This window comes from Xenopus tropicalis, chromosome 7, assembly GCF_000004195.4.
Source record: "Xenopus tropicalis strain Nigerian chromosome 7, UCB_Xtro_10.0, whole genome shotgun sequence".
NCBI classification, from domain to species: Eukaryota; Metazoa; Chordata; class Amphibia; order Anura; family Pipidae; genus Xenopus; species Xenopus tropicalis.
This window is the reverse complement of record NC_030683.2, coordinates 113,498,507-113,504,506: the sequence shown is the minus strand read 5'-3', so window position 1 is coordinate 113,504,506 and position 6,000 is coordinate 113,498,507. Positions and strand designations below refer to the sequence as shown.

Below are 6,000 nucleotides of genomic sequence, written 5' to 3'. Positions count from 1 at the left end.
CCCAATCAGTTTTAGACAGGACACAGGTCAACTAAGTGCCCATTGTGCGCACTGGTTAGATTACCCATGTCCACTGGCTAGGCCTGGTGAAAGCAAAAAGATAAATGATTTACAAACGGTTACCCAGACTACCATGTACTGTGACATGATTTATTGCAGCTGGAAAACTGGTTTTGTGCAAAGTGTGCAAATAACATTAGTTTAAGTAGAGGTCATTTCATCCAGCATGAACCATAGAAAGATACATAATATGACATAATATGTCGGACTGGCCTACCAGGAAAACTCCCGGTGCCCAGGTATCATTGGACCCTCCTGTTCCCCCAACCATTTGACTTGTATGCCTCCACCATGGCCATTACTCAATTCTATACGAGAAGAAACAGAAGAAATTATAGATATTAGTATGTAAAAAGAAGTCATTAAGAAATTAAAGAAAGAATGGGGAATGGGGAAAGAAAGGTGGTCTGGAGAGTGTGCCTAAGGTCTTACGTTTTATGGTGGGCCCTTGGCACCCCAGTCCGACACTGCCTGTCAGTAATAGATGCTAGAAACACAAAACGATATTCCATGTTTTATTGAACTTATGGTAGAAGCACTCCCATATCCAGTTCTTATCTTACATGCACACACACACACATCCACCCCCAAATAATGTATTAACCCAAAATATCCATTAGAAGCCATGGAACAGCGCAGAGGTCAAGGAGGCATACAATTACTAACAGCTGTAATATAACTTGTTTAAAGGCAGCTATCTACTGGGAATAGTTTGGCTCTCAAGGGTTTGCCTAGGTATTCATCCTCATACTGCAGTCTGGTCCTGTACAACTCATTTCTTTCCTGTAAATATAGTAGAGCAGATCCCCATATGGAAGGCTCATCTTCCCCTGCAGAACAAAGTGCTTGAGGCTGGAGAGTAGCTGAGCAGTTTCCTTCTTGGCTGAGGAAGGTGGATCTTTGTTGTCAAAAGACCACTGAAAGGACCCAGTAGTTTCTGATAGCTGCACTCTTCCAACATACCAAGGTGTTTGCTATGTAGGAACACTTTATCTCCAGTTTATTATAAAGTCATCTTTCACTCTCTATTGACTCATCTCTTTAGTCGGGCAAATGCTGGGGCACCGAAGGTTCTTTTTCAGGGAATGCAATGAAACCATAAATTTCTCCAAAACAAAAAAACATTGAAAAACATCCCTATAAAAATGTCAGTGCAAGACATACATAGTTATTCCTATATCTGGGGTATAATTGTTTTAGATACTTCATTGCAAACTGAGCAGGTATTCTAATGTATTATGGCCACTAGGGGTCAGTCTTTCACAGTAAAGTCTGCAGGTAAGCTTATTCATTCTGACCTTTTATTTACAGGAATGTATCTCCAGTATATCAAATGGAATGAGCGTACTAACTAAACTTTCTATTTAAAAACAGTTAAGGTAGCAAATATTGTTTTGTTTCCCCATTTATAAACAATGTCAATATCCCTTTATCCCTCTATTTTTTTTACCACTAAAATACTGTTTTCATTTTTATATTGACTCTTTTAGAAAATGTGAGGATTCAGGCCCTAGTCTTCATATAATGCCTGGGTGGGGGCTTGACTTTAACCTGGATTACTTAAAATTTATATAGATACAAAAAAAATTATTGTCCCCTTTAAAACACATACAGATTGGAAAACATATTTGTAATAATAATATTTGTATGGCTACGTCCAGGTGTAGCATAGAGTGAGTATGTATGTATGTATGTATGTATGTATGTATGTATATCTTTATTTATACGCAGCGCTGTACAGTAGAATACATTAATACAAACAGGGGGTTAAAGATAATAATAGATAAATACAAAGTATAACAATAAATACAAATAAATACAACATACAGTTGCAATAAGTTAAGGGTCAAATACACAAGAGGATAGAGGTCCCTGCCCCATAGAGCTTACAATCTATATGAGTATGAACAGACAGGGTGAATTCTGGGATACTGGGCTATAGGGAGACACTGACTAGGCTGCTAGTATTACTAATATACTGTATATACATTTATGAAGAAGGTTGTATTCCCAAAATTAAGGGAGGAGGGGCCTAAAATGATTTGGCCCAAGAGCTTATAGTTACATATGTGAGTGGAAACCCCATGACTGCAGAGGAATAAGCCGACAATCCCTTGGGCAGCAGAAAGGCTAATGGGCCCCTACCCTGCAGCATTGTGCTAGATACGCACACAGGTATTTGCCCAGAGGGGGCTATTATTATTATTATCCGGGTACAATAACCCCCAGAAGGGGGCGTGTTGCCACAGACACGTCATCTGGAGGAAAAAAAAAAAAGAAAGAGAATTTTTTTTTTTGTTCTTTAAAGTTGAGTTTCTCCTCCTGCTGGGAATCTCGGCTGCCGTGTTTGTGTGTGGGGAAGGAGCCGATTCTATGCGGAGGCTAAGGGAAGGGGGTGGGGATGAGCAGCAGTGCCAGTGAGTGCTAGTGAGTGAGTGTGAGTGCCAGTGAGTGAGTGCTACACAAGGGACTTATGCTGCACCTCTCTGTGCGGACCCCCTTAGCCGCGACCCCGACCCCGGACACCAGCCCGCAAGAATGACTTGTCCCCTGCTGCTGTGGCGGCAGTTTCTCTGTGCGGGCTGTGGGAGCAAGGTGTCCTGAGGGAGGCAGCGGTCCGGCTACTCGGCGCTCAGCACTGCAAAGGGAAAGTCGCTCCTCCTGTCCCATGTTGGGGAGGCTGAACAACTCCGACACGGTGAGACCTTTTCTTTATACTGATTCAATGAAATAGTTACAGTTACCCGTAGTGATTTTGTTTGACTACGAATCCCAGCATCCTCCAGCAGCCAGGGGCTAGTGGCACCGCATTGTGTAGCCTATTAATACAGTGTATTTTGGTTATGGAATCAATTCCTATTCAGTATATTCCACCCTATCCCCACCAGGTGGATTTGTATCTGTGACAGATGCCTGAAGGCTACACATGTATGGGCGACCATTGGAGAAGGCTGGGGTGTGGGGGAATGGGTATTTCTTTTTATGGTATAATAATGGGTATTTCTTTTTATGGTAAGGGGGCTGCAACTGCCTGTCAGTCTTAAAAGCGGTCTGAAAAGGGGCTACAATTGCCTAGAAGTGGCATTAAAGTGGATTAGTCAATTTATTTAGGAATTCCTTTGCTTGTGGGGTTACTTTTATACTGCAAGAATTCAGTTATTTTTGTATTTTGAAAGTGGGTTTCCAAGTGGGAGTCCAACATGGCAGTCTGTACTAGATCTTGAGGCACGTGGCCATATATGCCAGATTATGGTGGGCACAGTAACCATGCTGCGTCCGACTGCCCAGCCATGTGGAACAGCCCAGCCATGTGGAACAGCCCAGGGGTTTTTGACCATCGTCTCATATCACAAGATCTGTCCAAATTGTAATTAGAATTTAAATTCCTGATCTCGAAGGGTCCTGGGGGGTCTGTTGAAAGTATCCCACGAGCTGACGTACATACAGATATGACCATCTTATAACTTTTCTCAAAACCAGCCTAAGCAACTAATGATTATATTATGTATATTGAAAAAATATATATCACAAAAAATCATTGCATATTCACTTTTAAGACTGCAAGCTACTGGTCAAACATTTTTTTTGTTTGTGTGTGTTCATATTTGTAATTTTTTTATTTTTGCCGCCATTCTTTTGAAAGCAGTTTACTATAAACGCCGACTAGATTCTGGTAAATATCTATATGTGCCCATAAGAAATGGGAATAATTATAATGTCTAGTTACCCTCAACAATTTTCTTTTAATTTCAATAGTATGTGTCTGTTTAAAAATGTCTAAGGTAGAATCAGCTCTCTTCTTGATATGAGACCATGGATAATGGAATAAGCTATATCATGCAGTAGGGAAGGGGTATTTGCTTAATATAGTGCAAGTAAGGATTTGCCTAAGGTTTGTTAGTATGGGGAGCCAACGCCAGCCTTGCACCCGTACTACTAGGTCTTACTGTGTTATGTAAACAAGAGTTGTAGCAGAGGTTATATGAGGCAATGCTGTAAGTGTAGGGAGGTAAAAATAACATTAGGAATGTGCCATAATGAGCTGGGCCATAAGGGACTCTGATGGATTTCAGGGATAAGGTGCCTTGCTACCTGCACAGGGGAGAACCTGGTCTGTGTAGCAGCTTGAAGGTTGGAGTTGACAAGACTGAGGAGAGAAAAGCATGGCCGTATGTGCGGAAGATGACAGACTGATTGCCTCTATTGGCTAAACTTGCTGTAAATTTTCAACCAAAAGACAAGATTGCAGCTTTGATGTGGGGGCCACTTGCCCTTAGAATGGGTTTGGTGCTTTTGCAGGGTTTTATTAACAAGAATTTGAATTGGTTGCATAGCACCTGCCATTGTAACTCAGCCATGTGGCACGGACTCGTAACTGTAAAGGTTGCACTTTCTCACAGCCATTGCTGCTGCTGCTGACATGAGTCAGAAACTGGAGGGCAGTCGTGGTTAGTAGGGTCCCGTGTTAGAGTACGGCACAGACGGCATCGGCACCAGAGAGGAGGAGCAGAAGGAATTGATTACTAAATACAACTTTTGTATATATGTTATAGGGCTGTCCTTCAGCTTTGGTCTACAACTGCTACAGGCACACAGTTTGACACCCCTGTTTTTGATTCCACCTCTGAAATTGGGCCCCTAGGCTTCCTGCTTTGCTGGGGCCCCTATTCCTTATCTACAGCCCTCGTGAACAGGCTGCTGCTAAATAAAGTCTGGTGTTGCCATTGGAATGATAAAAAAGAATCTCCATCACTAGAACAATCCAAATCCAGTGTGGAGGCTATGGATTTTTTTAAATGGATTGTCTGCTTTTCACATCACAGATTAGAGAATTTCTGATGACTTTGGGGACAACTTTGAGTGGTTGGTGTAAATGTTGTGTTGATCAGGGGCTTGGTTGTACCCAGTGCTATTACCGCTATCCTCTATGTATGACTCTTAAACCCTGGGGTGCATTACACATATGTGGCAGGAGGTAAGGGGTTAATGTTTACACCATATCTCCTCTGTTCATCACTGTTAACCTTTAGGGTGCCGAACACAGATCTGCATTATATGGACAATATATGGTTTGCTAAACCCTACATGCATGGTTCTTAAAAGGGAGCTCCAATACAAAACTGCGTTGTGGTGCAGCAGATCTGCAGTGCATGGGCAAAATCTGGTGTCTTAAAGGGTAGTCCACTTTAAATTAATAAACTGGTATGATGTAGACGTTGATGTAGATTGTATGCTCTTTTGGGCAGGGCCCTCTTCACCTCTTGTATCGGTTATTCATTGCTTTATATGTTACTCTGTATGTCCAATGTATAAAACCCACTTATTGTACAGCGCTGCAGAACATTTTGGTGCTTTATAAATATATGTTAACAATAATAATATTCTGAGATGATTAGCAATTCTATAATAAGACTTAACTAAAGGTAAACTATCCCTTTAAAACCTAACCTTCCCCTGTGCATAGCTCTTAACCCCCAAATGGTGCAGCAGAGAGACATGGGCAATATCTATTGGCCACGGAATTAATCGCAGCACAGGTGGCTGGAAAAATACAGTCTGCAGAGCGAATCCATACAAACTCATCACTGATTGTAATCTGAGCTCCAAACAAAATACGCTTTGATCCAATTTTTCATATGCTGCGATTACGGTGCTTTTCTTGTCAGCGGCTGAAACGTGTAAGTCTGTGAAAATCATTCACTTGTGTGAGTTCCCCTTTGAGTATAGAACTGAGGCAATAAAACTGCGGTTACATTTGTATAAATCTTGCTGCTTTTTTAAAAGGAAGAGTTTAATTTACCCTGAAATCCAAGAGAGGGGATTTAGTAGTAGGGAGTGTTTTTGCACAATACTTTTAATATTTGTAGCCAAATATTTTTGCATCGGATCCATATTAAAGGGATTGTTCACTTTCCAATTAACATTTAGTCATATTGTAAG

At 41.4% G+C, this 6,000-nt stretch overlaps 1 protein-coding gene across 1 annotated transcript in view; it reads left to right on the top strand.

The window, feature by feature from the left end:
- The first annotated feature begins 2,360 nt into the window (after positions 1-2,360).
- The window catches only part of ntf4 (neurotrophin 4), a 59,196-nt gene continuing 55,556 nt past the window's right edge, over positions 2,361-6,000 (top strand). Inside the window, exon 1 of the mRNA XM_002939236.5 lies at positions 2,361-2,758. The gene's annotated coding sequence lies outside the window, so the exon portion shown is untranslated. The remainder of the gene's footprint in view (positions 2,759-6,000) is intronic.